Source organism: Cryptomeria japonica, chromosome 2, assembly GCF_030272615.1.
Source record: "Cryptomeria japonica chromosome 2, Sugi_1.0, whole genome shotgun sequence".
Taxonomy (NCBI): Eukaryota; Viridiplantae; Streptophyta; class Pinopsida; order Cupressales; family Cupressaceae; genus Cryptomeria; species Cryptomeria japonica.
In genome coordinates this window covers 197,040,446-197,052,032 of record NC_081406.1, presented here as the reverse complement: position 1 = coordinate 197,052,032, position 11,587 = coordinate 197,040,446, and positions in this window count along the sequence as shown.

Genomic DNA, 11,587 nt, shown 5'->3' with positions numbered 1-11,587 from the left:
TGTGTTATGGTTCTCATTTATTTGTTTGGCTTATTGGTTGCTTTACTTCTTTCAATTCTGTTTATACCGGTATACAGGTTGGTGCATGAATGTTTTGTTCAGGCTAAAATCTATTATTCTGGTATAACACTAATTCACCCCACCCTCTCAGTGTTATTGGTTTCCAACAATTGGTATCAGAGCCTTGTGCCTCAGAGGAAGTTTAACAACTTGAGGAAGATCCTGAAACCAGAATCATTGAATATGGCTTTGGAGAAGCAGCTTGAGATGGCACTTAAAGATTATGATGTTGAAAGGTTGAAGAACTTAAAGCTACAAGATGAGTTGAATTCTGCTAAGGAATTCATTCTTGTCCTACAAGAGAGGCTATCATCTATTCAAGCTAGGATGAAGGAACTTTTGTAAAATTGGGATGATGAAGAGAAAAAGGCACTTAAGGAACAATGTCAGAAATTGAGTTAGGAGAACATGGTTATGAAGAATGAAATGCAAGTTATAACTATGAGGATGTCTAAGGAGATTGAGGACAAAATGAAAAAGGAAGAAAATCTTGTTGTATCCCTGAAGAACAAGTTTGAAGAATGTGGTAGGTTGGTTCATGAAAATGACATGTTGAGAACTGATTTGGTACAATTCCAGAGCAATGAGCAAGAACTTGAGAGACAAATGATAATACTAAGAGAAGATTTAACTGTTGCAAGTGAGTATAAAGAAAAATTCAAGATCAGCTCAGCACAGCTTGATGAGTTATTGAAGAAACAGAGGTAGATTGGAGATTCCAGTGGACTTGGATTTGAGCAAGGATAGAGTTCTGGTACTGCTAATGAAGATCAAAACCATAAGGCACCGATAAGACAATTCAATGCTTATAAATTCAATGGTAGATATTTTGTTTGCAATAGATTTGGTCACATGGCTAGGCAATGTAGAAAAAGAGCAAATCAGGACCCTGTATCTACTCCCAGTAAATGTTTTAAATGCAATAAAATTGGTCATAAGATAAAAGATTGCAGAAAATGAATGTAAAATGCTATGCTTGTGGAAAATTTGGACATATGGGTACTTAGTGCAGGTCAAGAAATTTCACTGGTTTTAGCAAAGCAATTCAGAAGAACAATGTTACATGTTATGCATGCAATGAAATTGGACATATTGCTAAGTTCTATAGAAGTAGAAATCCATCGGTTAGTAATGGAGGATCAAATGAAAAAGGAAAAGAGAAGGTTAGTGAAATCCGAAAAGATCATACTTAGAGATGGGTTAGGAAGACTGAAGAACAATCATCAAATGGGAATGTCCCGGTCACCTATCCGGCAGAAGAGGTTGCTCCTGCACCGGCAGTGAGCTCATCTAGTAACTAAGGCAGATGCCTTAGGGGTAGTCAAAATTCATGAATATGTTACATATTCCCCGAGAAGAGGTTCTGGAAAATGTTCTAGATATTGGAGAGGATTATCTGGCATGGATATATTATGAACGAGATCTGGTATCTTTCATCGGTAGTCATTTATGTCAATGGAAGATTGGGTTTTTGTCAAAGGATAAAAGGTCAAATACACTTCATTGTTAATCACCCTGCATTCAGAGCAATTCAGAGCCACTAAGTGCGATCAGAGGCTATTCAGATATAATCAGATTTCTTCTTGAGTGATCACACCAGTGTTTGGAAGAATTTGTTGGAGGTTTCTATCGAGAGTGAGCAAAAGGTATTTTTCTTGAAACATGGAAGCAGGATCATCTTTTGTTCCTATTTTTGTTGCAAATCCAACTATAGTGGAGGTTAAGGACCGCCCCAGGCCAATTTTCAAGTGGTATCCACATGTGGCTACCAGGGAAGATTCAGTTGGAGCATTTTCTCACATTCCTGAGGGAGTGGTGTATGTAGAAGATGTTAGGGCATACATTCACTATCATTTAGAGGACTTAGGAACTTCAAAGATTAAGGGAATATATATGAATGATCTAATGGGATAATCTGGAAAGATTAAACTGGCATATCAACGCATTAAATATATAGGGTATACAAATATTCTAGATATTCCAAAGTTTGAGGATGAAATAATCATATATGTACTGAGCAGAGTACATGGGGAATTCATATGGCTGAATAGACTTTATAAAATCACTAAGGAATCCATTCGGGCAATTATTGGTTTGCCATTGGTAGGGAAACATCCGGATAAGAAAGTGTCAAATGACTTCGTGAGGCAGATCACCGACGCCACATCTGACAAGAGATCGATGAAAGTGAGCACTATCACCGATACTAACATCAAGTTTGGCAGCATGGTTATAGGATACAAGGTAACTTAGTCAAACTGTTTGTATTCTATTTCCAATTCATGTATTTTGGCTGCATATAAGATGATTAGAGAAAATGTAAAGTTAGATCTTTGCGGTTGGATGCTTGAAAAGTTATTGATCAACTTAGGAAAGATTAAAGGTGAGAAGAAGGGCACCTTCCGGTATGGAAATTTGTTAGTCTACTTAATGTTATACTTTCTCAATGATACACCCAGTTCTGGTAGAAAGCAATGGGCTTTTGACATCCTGGTAGGAAGACAGCTGGAACAATCAATTGTTGCATTAGGAAGTCAAAGAGATGATAAGATATGGGGTTATTTCAAGGCTTTTCAAAAATCTATGAGGTCTAGGATAAGAATACTTGAGCATACAGTAGATAAATACTCTACTGACATATGTTTCATGGTTAACAAGGATGTGACTCTCATGGAGGTAGCCAAGCCCCAGAAGATTTGGCTAGAAGAAATGGGATATGAGGTAGATGCATTAATCCTTGATGCCTATGCAAAAATTCTGATTGATGCTAAAATTGATGAGGCATAGAAGCCCTATGGAACTTCACAGCAGAAGACTCTAGAGGTTGAAACAGAGTTCAACTGGAAGAGAAGGGAAAAACAAGAAGGAAAAGCAAGCAAATTTGTACAGGAGGTCTCAAAGGACATAAAGGCACTAATTGATGTTGTCCCAGAGAAAGGGAGAAAGAGAAAGGATCTGGTAGTTCACATTGAACCTATTACTGCAGATTCTAAATTAGAGGATGACACACCATTAGCCTTCAAGAGGGTTGTTAGGAAGAAACCAGAAGAAGCTAAGGTAGAAGCAAAGAAGCAACCAGTTAGAAAGGTCACAATCAAGTTATTGACTCAGAAGAAAGCACCTAAGGCTACACCTACAACTGCATTCGATATTGTCAAGAGGAAGAAGAAGGATGACACTGATTCTGGTAAGGTTACATCTTAAACTTGTACATAAATTGTTGATGAAATAACTAAAGATGGCATGTTGAAGAATGTTAAGTTTTATTATGACAAATTAGAGGTTGATGAATACAGAGAGGTAGAGGAAGTAATCCTGTTATACTTAGATATTTATAAGAAAGCCTTAATAGAGAGAAAATCAAATATCAGCTAAGTTATATAGCATGTTAGATGGTAGGAGGTTATCTGCTATGCAAGAGGATAAGCACATTAAAATGCAAGAACTTTTAGCTATCTGTGTTAGTATAACTCCAGATAAAATGGATAAGACAATTGAGGCTACAGATAGAAAGGTATTCAATAGAAAACACAGGATAACTATTCTGATGCAAGGAAGAGTGAATGAAGTAATAAAGGAAACTCAAAAAGCTTGGATTAAGTTTTTGGGAGAACACAGAGGATTCTTTATTTAACTGGAGACCAAGACCGACACTGTAGATACCCCAGTTGAAGGGAAAGGAAAAGGGATTATGGGTACTCCACCCTCAATTTTGAAAAATATCAAGATAGTGGAAATTGAGCCATCAGTAAACACAAATGTACAAAAAAATACTGAAACACTGTTTAATGTTGAGAATATTATACAAGATACTAACATTGAGGACAATTTTCCTCTGAATACTAATGTACAGGTTGAGGATATTGTTCCTAGAGAGGAATCGACAGTTACACAAACTGCACCAAGTGGTGAAGCCACCGATGCAAATGAGGAGGTAATAAAGGATAAATCATTAGATAAAACATGGGAATCTGGTAGGGTACTAGTTGGGAGCCCATCATTGTTGACAATTGACACTTCTCAAGTTGAAAAGAAAACCATCACAGAGATGAGTCCCACTAAACTAATGATGATGGTTGCTCAGAAACTGATGAAGGAGGGAACCACAGACAAGGGGATTATAGATCAATCAATCATTGTTCTACACAGATTGGTCCCATAATGTAAGATTGAGGATGAAGCGAGCCCTTCCGGCAAGCTTAAGGTAATCATTGAGCACATATCAAAAGACTTTCAATCCTTACAGCAGATCTCTAACTGTCAAGCACTTTAAAGATTCACTCAGGCTAAGAGAGCCACTTTTGATGAGATCATTGAGAGAGAGAAGAAAAATATTGAGGAGAAGTTAATTCTAATTGAAAATTATTTGAAACAAAGTACAAACATATATAGGGTATGTTGCAATACTGAAATACTTACAGCAAATGCAAATAAAAAGATAAAAGAGACATAGGAGAAAATTGCTAGTATTGCTAACTCTTTTGATGGATTAATTTCATTGACAACATCAATTGATGGACAAATTTTGACTTTGGAGAACCAAATTTCTTCTCTTGAAAAGGAAAGAGATAAAATCATTCAGAGAGCCAGAAGTCTGAGAGGTTTGGTGAGTCCAAGATTGGATTCACTCTGTGTACATAAGAAGGAATGCATGGATATGCTGGGAAAGCCCACACTGGTAGAGGTTAATGAGAAAGAATATTTTTAATATCTATTGAGTGGACTTGTATCTACCTCTAGCACATTCAAAACCGGTTGGGATACTTATGTGGAATTACTGGAGAAAGCTTATCCGGAAATCTTGAAACTGGTCAAGCTCCGGTAAGACATTTTTGGAGATATTTAGTGTACAGTACTTATTCTTTGACATTTTTTTTTAGCATTGATGTCAAAGAGGGAGTAGTATAGATGTGAAAAAGGATAAAAGGGTTGCATACATTAGGGGGAGTTACAGAGTTTTTTGAATTTTGAAAATATGGAGCATTTTGCATATTCATCTCAGGGGGAGCAGGGTAGGATGAAACTGACAGATGAAACCGTGACCATTTTTCACATGAGTGTTGCCATCAATGCCAAAGGGAGATATTGTTGGCAATTGACACTCTATTGGTTGGTTTCACTATGTTGTCATTTATAGAAACATGATTTTGTGTTCTGGCTTCATATGGTGTACCGGCAGGCACTGGCAGGACAGAAGGACTTCTTTGGTCACTGACAATGCAAGCCGACATGGTATAGTAAAGGTTATCGGTATTGGAGGCCTACCTATCTTGGATCCAGCATCGACAACTTGTTTTAATGTTTATTCATTTATGTTATCTGGCCGACATGTAATCTGATATTGTGTATATCCTTGTAAAGCTGACATAAGGCATAAATTTGTATAGGGTATATAGGGAAGATTGATTAGATCATTTTTTAATAAGGAGAGGGACACGGTAATGGATATGTAAATAGGATATGATGTAAAATATATCAGAGAGATTACGTATGTGAGGAATTTATTGTAAGGGTGATTCCAACAAAGGGGTTTAGGGTTTCAACCGGAACAAACAAATCTTAAACCGAAACTGTATTATGGCATAGAAGATGCTATCTTAGCAGTTCACACTTCTTCGGATTGTTGTCTAGAATTTTATGTAGTCGATGAGGCTCCTATTGTGATTGAGCAGTGTGCTCTAGGCTGTAAGCCTTCCTACAAGTGTAGGCCCATCATATATTGTAATATCTCTTCATATGGCCAGTGGATTGATATTGTAGGTCACAAATCCCACCGTGGTTTTTCCTCATTGAGGTTTTCCATGTATAAATCTATGTGCTACGGTTCTCATTTATGTGTTTGGCTTATTGGTTGCTTTACTTCTTTCAATTCTGTTTATACTGGTATACTGATTGGTGCGTGACTGTTTTGTTAAGGCTAAAATCTATTATTCCAGTATAACACTGATTCACCCCCCCCCCCCCCCTCTCAATGTTATTGGTTTCCAATAAGATCCACTCACTAGAGTTAGTATGTGTATCTAATAATGATGTATATCAATTATGATTATAATGAATTGACCTCATTCCCCAAAGGTAGTGGAACTATGAGCACAATGGAAGAATAGAACATAAGATGAACAACAAGGGTCTTTTTTGATCAACATAAAAGAGACCAAAAAGAGAGATCTCATCACTTTTTATCATCCCTAGTTAGACAACACAAAGACATGTTTACAAAAATAGTAGATTTACAACATAACATGAATACGACATATAGAAGAATCGAGATACAAATACAAGAATGTCACAACAAACTTAGTCTCTTCATTACCTTGAACAAATGGAGCAACAAGGGTCATATAAAGAGATCCTACATAGAACAAAGATATATCAAGCATCACATCACTAGGGAAACATATCACATGCAAGAAACCACATAAAAGAGTCCACAACACAAGTTTGATTAATCTAGCAAATTAGCCACCTCCCAATCTTTCTCAATATTTTTTAGGGATGGTGGACAAGAAGCAAGAGGAGCCACAACAAACATGGTAGATGGAGCTACTGCAAGTTCCAAACAAATACCATGCTCTAATGATGAGTCACTTTGTTTGTCACTGGGAGCTAGGATTAATGCTTTTGAAAATATCGGAGATAGCTCATGATTAATCTCAATAATCTCATACATATCATCATGATCATTAGTATCCACATTGTTAGCATCAATATCATCATTCAAATTAATCAAATAGGATCTTTAATCTGCATAGGAGATGAATAGACAATTTTATTTTTTTGCATGGTTGATTAAGATAAAGCTCCTCCCTAGGGTTAGGTTAAAGTTGGGAAAATGGGACCAAGTCAACACTTGATGGCTTAGGAGAGGAAATGGTTTGTGAAGAATTGTGAGCATTGGCATGGTGTCTATGTCAGTGAACTCTCGCACTATGATTTCTCTTGGTATGACTTGAAACTTGTGAAGGTTGGGGATCAATCAACATAGGCTTCTTTTCTTCCTTTCTAGAAGGGGGAATTGAAGAAACCTCACTGGGTTGAGAGCTACAGGATGCCAATCGTTTTCCTTTATAAGATGTAGGGGGTGGGAACGTAGCATTTATAGGAGGTATAGAAGGTGTAGGAAGAATTCCAGGTCCAAGATGTGAAGGAGGAATATCCATAGTTCAAGGATCCTCAGGTTTACTTAAGGCCGATATTCTTTCATGTTTGAATTTTTTATAAGATAAGAATAGGACATCTTTACGAGGTTGCAAAGTTTCAAGTTTTTGACGCCAAAATAAATCAAGGGTGAATTTTTCACGTCTTGCTAATGATTGATAAAGGCTATGATTGATCATGATAATATGTCCATTATGAGAGAATTTTAAATATTTATGGATGTTAGAAAGGATAGCTTTCATGGAATTGAGCCAAGGGTATCCAACTTCACATGAAACTAATCAAAGGTAGGGATAATAGAAAATATAACATCTAAGAGCATAGCACCAACCTCAACAAGAAGAGTGATTAAACCTATAGTGGGGCAAATAAAACCATCGTGAACCTTAATCGAAACATCATATTTGTCATATATGTGTCCTGATAAAATTGTTGTGTATAAAAATGTTATTTTATAATAATGTTCACCATACATACTGGATCAATGAGAACTCCTTGTGAGAAGTTTCCTTTAATTTTCACAGTAATGTATAATGGTCCATCAGATGCATCAATAATCTCTCTTGATTCAAAGGTGATGTGAGGTTCAGGTTTAGGCTTAAGGTACATAATAAGGTTAACAACATTGTTGGCCTCTACACACCTATCGTTAAGAACTATATTATTTGAAGGTTTAGGATCAATGACATTAGTAGAATGAGAAGCCAAAGGATTAGTTAAGGTTTGCAAGGTTTAATTAGGAGTGCTACAGATGTATTTCGTTTATTAATCACAACCTCTATGGTTATAGTGTTGGAATCAATAATATATTGAATCACATGTTTCAATTTATAACACTTCTCAGTATCATAGGTGGCTTGACGATGCTATTGGTAAAGCGCTTTAGGATCAAACGAAGTTGACAAAGGTTTGGAGGTATCTATGGGTTTGACAAGAGGAAGATTCATCACTTTAGCATTAATTAATCTAAGCATGATACTATACAATGATTCAAAAAAAAAGAGGAGTAAAATTACGACGTGTAAAGATCGATGATAAAGGGGTCATACGTGAAGTTGTAGCTACCACTTGTGCATCAATATGATTGGAAGAATTTTTATTGATTTTGATGAAATTTTTGTTTGTTTTTTTAAACTTTTGAAAGGATTTATGTTGAGCTTCTTCATTCTTATCAACTGGAGCCATTGATGAAAAGGACTCAAATTGACTCACTTGAAGTTGATAATTTTGAAGTGTTGTGCATAAGCGTGTGAAAGAAGCATAATAAAAAAAAGAAAGGCTTGTCAAATGAAAAAATTTAAAAATAAAATAATGCATAAATAAAATAAAATAATACTTTAATAAGTAAAACTAACATATATATTATCAAATCTCCTAATAAAAAAATGGGCATGCACTCCTAAGCAAATAAAAAATAAATAGTTATGCAGTTTTGTGGATTCAACAAGGCAACTCAATGTGAAAAAATAGTTCAACCAAGTGCAGAGGGAAAATTCAAATAACAAAGTTCACAGATAGTGTAGTAGGAACATTTGAAGAAGAGGAATTACCAAAAGTCAGTCACCGACTCGAAATCCAGTAATTTGAACCTTGGTTCAATCTTATTGAGGATACAACTAGGAGAGAGGAACCAATACATGTGTATGCTAACTTCATGCTTCTCAAAATCTTATGTGGATGTTACAAATCACTCTCAATTTTGTACAATAATTTACTCGTTAATTCCCCTACTTCAAAAATTAATTTCTAGTCCAAATGGTCAAATATGATGTCACACCAACATGCTTTTCTGTGAAGGTGTCTAAAATGGTTCCAAAAATAATAAGACCAATAGGTTTGCACTAAGTCATGTTTAATGGTGTGTTGATGTGGCATCGCATAATTGGTTGTTTTTTGAGATTTAGAGGAATCTTTTTGGGAATAAGTATTGACATGACACTTATAATGCACCATTATAGGGCCCATTTTGTCTACCTACTATAACATATATCGGAATCCCTATCCATTACTGGTCTCTCTCTCCTATAGCAGGTGCAGATGGAGGGAAAGTCCATATTCAAGAGAGAACTATCCACCAAGCATCTTGTAGTCAAAAGATAAGACACGAGGTAATCTACATTTTAGTAGAAGGGCATTTTGTAGCAATGAGGCTTTAATGGATATCAAGCCTTCCTTGGGGTGTTTACTTGGAATAGCAAGAGAAGATGAAGACAATATTCAAGTCTATATTTAGATCATTTTTGGTGGATTTTATATGGGGTCCGTATCAAGTTATTTTTTTACGAGTATTATGTTTTATGTTTAGAGATCTTGAAAGGATTATTTTATAATGAAATTTAATTTTTATTTGAAAATTGTAGTAAATGTTATATATTTTTATATCAAGTTTAATAGTTGTATTTATAGTTACTAATATTTTGAAATTTTGATCTTATTTTTAAAAAATAATTAATAAATTTTGACTAAACACATTAACTATTCTATAATATAACTTTATTTTTATTAGTAAATAAAAAGAAAAATATTTGTGAAAAACATACAAAGATATCAAGCAAGACACCAAAATTCACACAAGAGTTGCATTGTATTCTTTCCATGCCATTAAATGCATAACATGCTATGGATAAGCAATTCAATTTGGATTCAATGCACAACATAATTGAATATACAATTCACCAAGGATTTAATACAAAATTCTCATATTGGTCTCGCATGACCCAATCAAGTAAAGATAATAAATTAGATTAAATACATGGAGTGTCGATACATTAATTTAATAATAAGATATCCCTTCATTATTCACCAACACTGCCAATTGCATTTCATTGGAGTTAAAGGAAATTAGGAAGATAATTCCAAAACCATATTATTATTCAAACCTTAATCACATGTAAAAACCATCTATTTACCCAAATCTATAATAGTATATAAGACATAGCACGTCATCATTATGATGTTATTCAAATATTAAACAATTTTATTTTGTATTTTTCTTTTTTGATTTGCATCAACGTTTCGAATCATACTATATGACTTGTCATCAAGATGAAAGAATTGGTTCGAGAGCAGAAAATTGTGACAAATCATAAATTGTCATGTGAAACACTCAAAATTTTCAATTTGTATTTTCAAGAATTCACCAAGAACCATAAAAACTCAATTCTAATACACACAATTTTGATAAACACAATATACCCTTTTAATTTCAAAAGACAAGGGGGATGCAATATTTCAATCTCATATATATAATTAATTAATATATATAATATTAATTAATGTAATTAATATTTCAATATTGAAACTGTGCAATTCTCTTTTTAATTAATATTTATATATAGGCTTTTGTGTTTTTCTTTAAAAAAAAATATTTCAATCTCATAAATTGTATGAGAGCTTTTCAAGGGTTTTTTTAGATTATTTTAAGTTTTCTAATAAAATTGAAAATACACCCAATTCAATTTGTAGTCCAATACTTTTTTAATTCTCAAACAATTCAAAACAATACGAAAACGCATTCCCATAGAAATTTTATCATAATTCTGAAGTAATCTACAAAGTCATATGTCAATTCACATAAGATGGAGCATGGTTAAAAATGAAAATCATTTATAAATTAATTTTCATATTTGTTAAAAAGAAAATACATCCCAATAATAAAACTCTCAAAATAGAGATTTTTCATTCTCAAATATAAATCATGCATTAGGGAATCACTAAGAACGTCAATAAGCAAATATCCTCCAAATAGATTCTTCAAATAATCTAAGGGCTTCAAGAAAATATTTTTTTCTTTATTTTGTCATGAAGCAATAGCTCACACTCAACGTAGAGGACAAAGAATACATGAACAAGTCTTTGGAAATTTCTTTTCTTTTCCCTTTTGTTTTAAAAACTCCAACCATACACAATAAATATTTTCATTTTTATTTGACTAATATCTTTTCAATTGATTTATGTATTTATTTTGAATATAAGAAGCCCATTAGTAATAATGCAATGATCTTCCTCTAAACCAAATTGCATATTATCATTCTTGACTATTCTAAACATTCAATGCAACTAAATCAGATTAAAAAATAAAATATTGTGTATAATGAAAGCATACAATCTATGGGTTTCACACAGTAGGTTCATCTAGAATCACATATATGATTTAAATAAGTGACAAATTAGTTAAAAACAAGGAACATTCTTTCATTCACAACCAAATAAGATAGGTTAAACAAACAAACATAACCACTAGAGCAACAAGGTCACCAACTCAACCATAGGGACTAGTCTTCTCTTCCACATTCCTTACATTAGTCAAACACTTATAAATCTCCTACACGCTCAATGTGAAGCATCTAATCCAATAATGGAGATCATA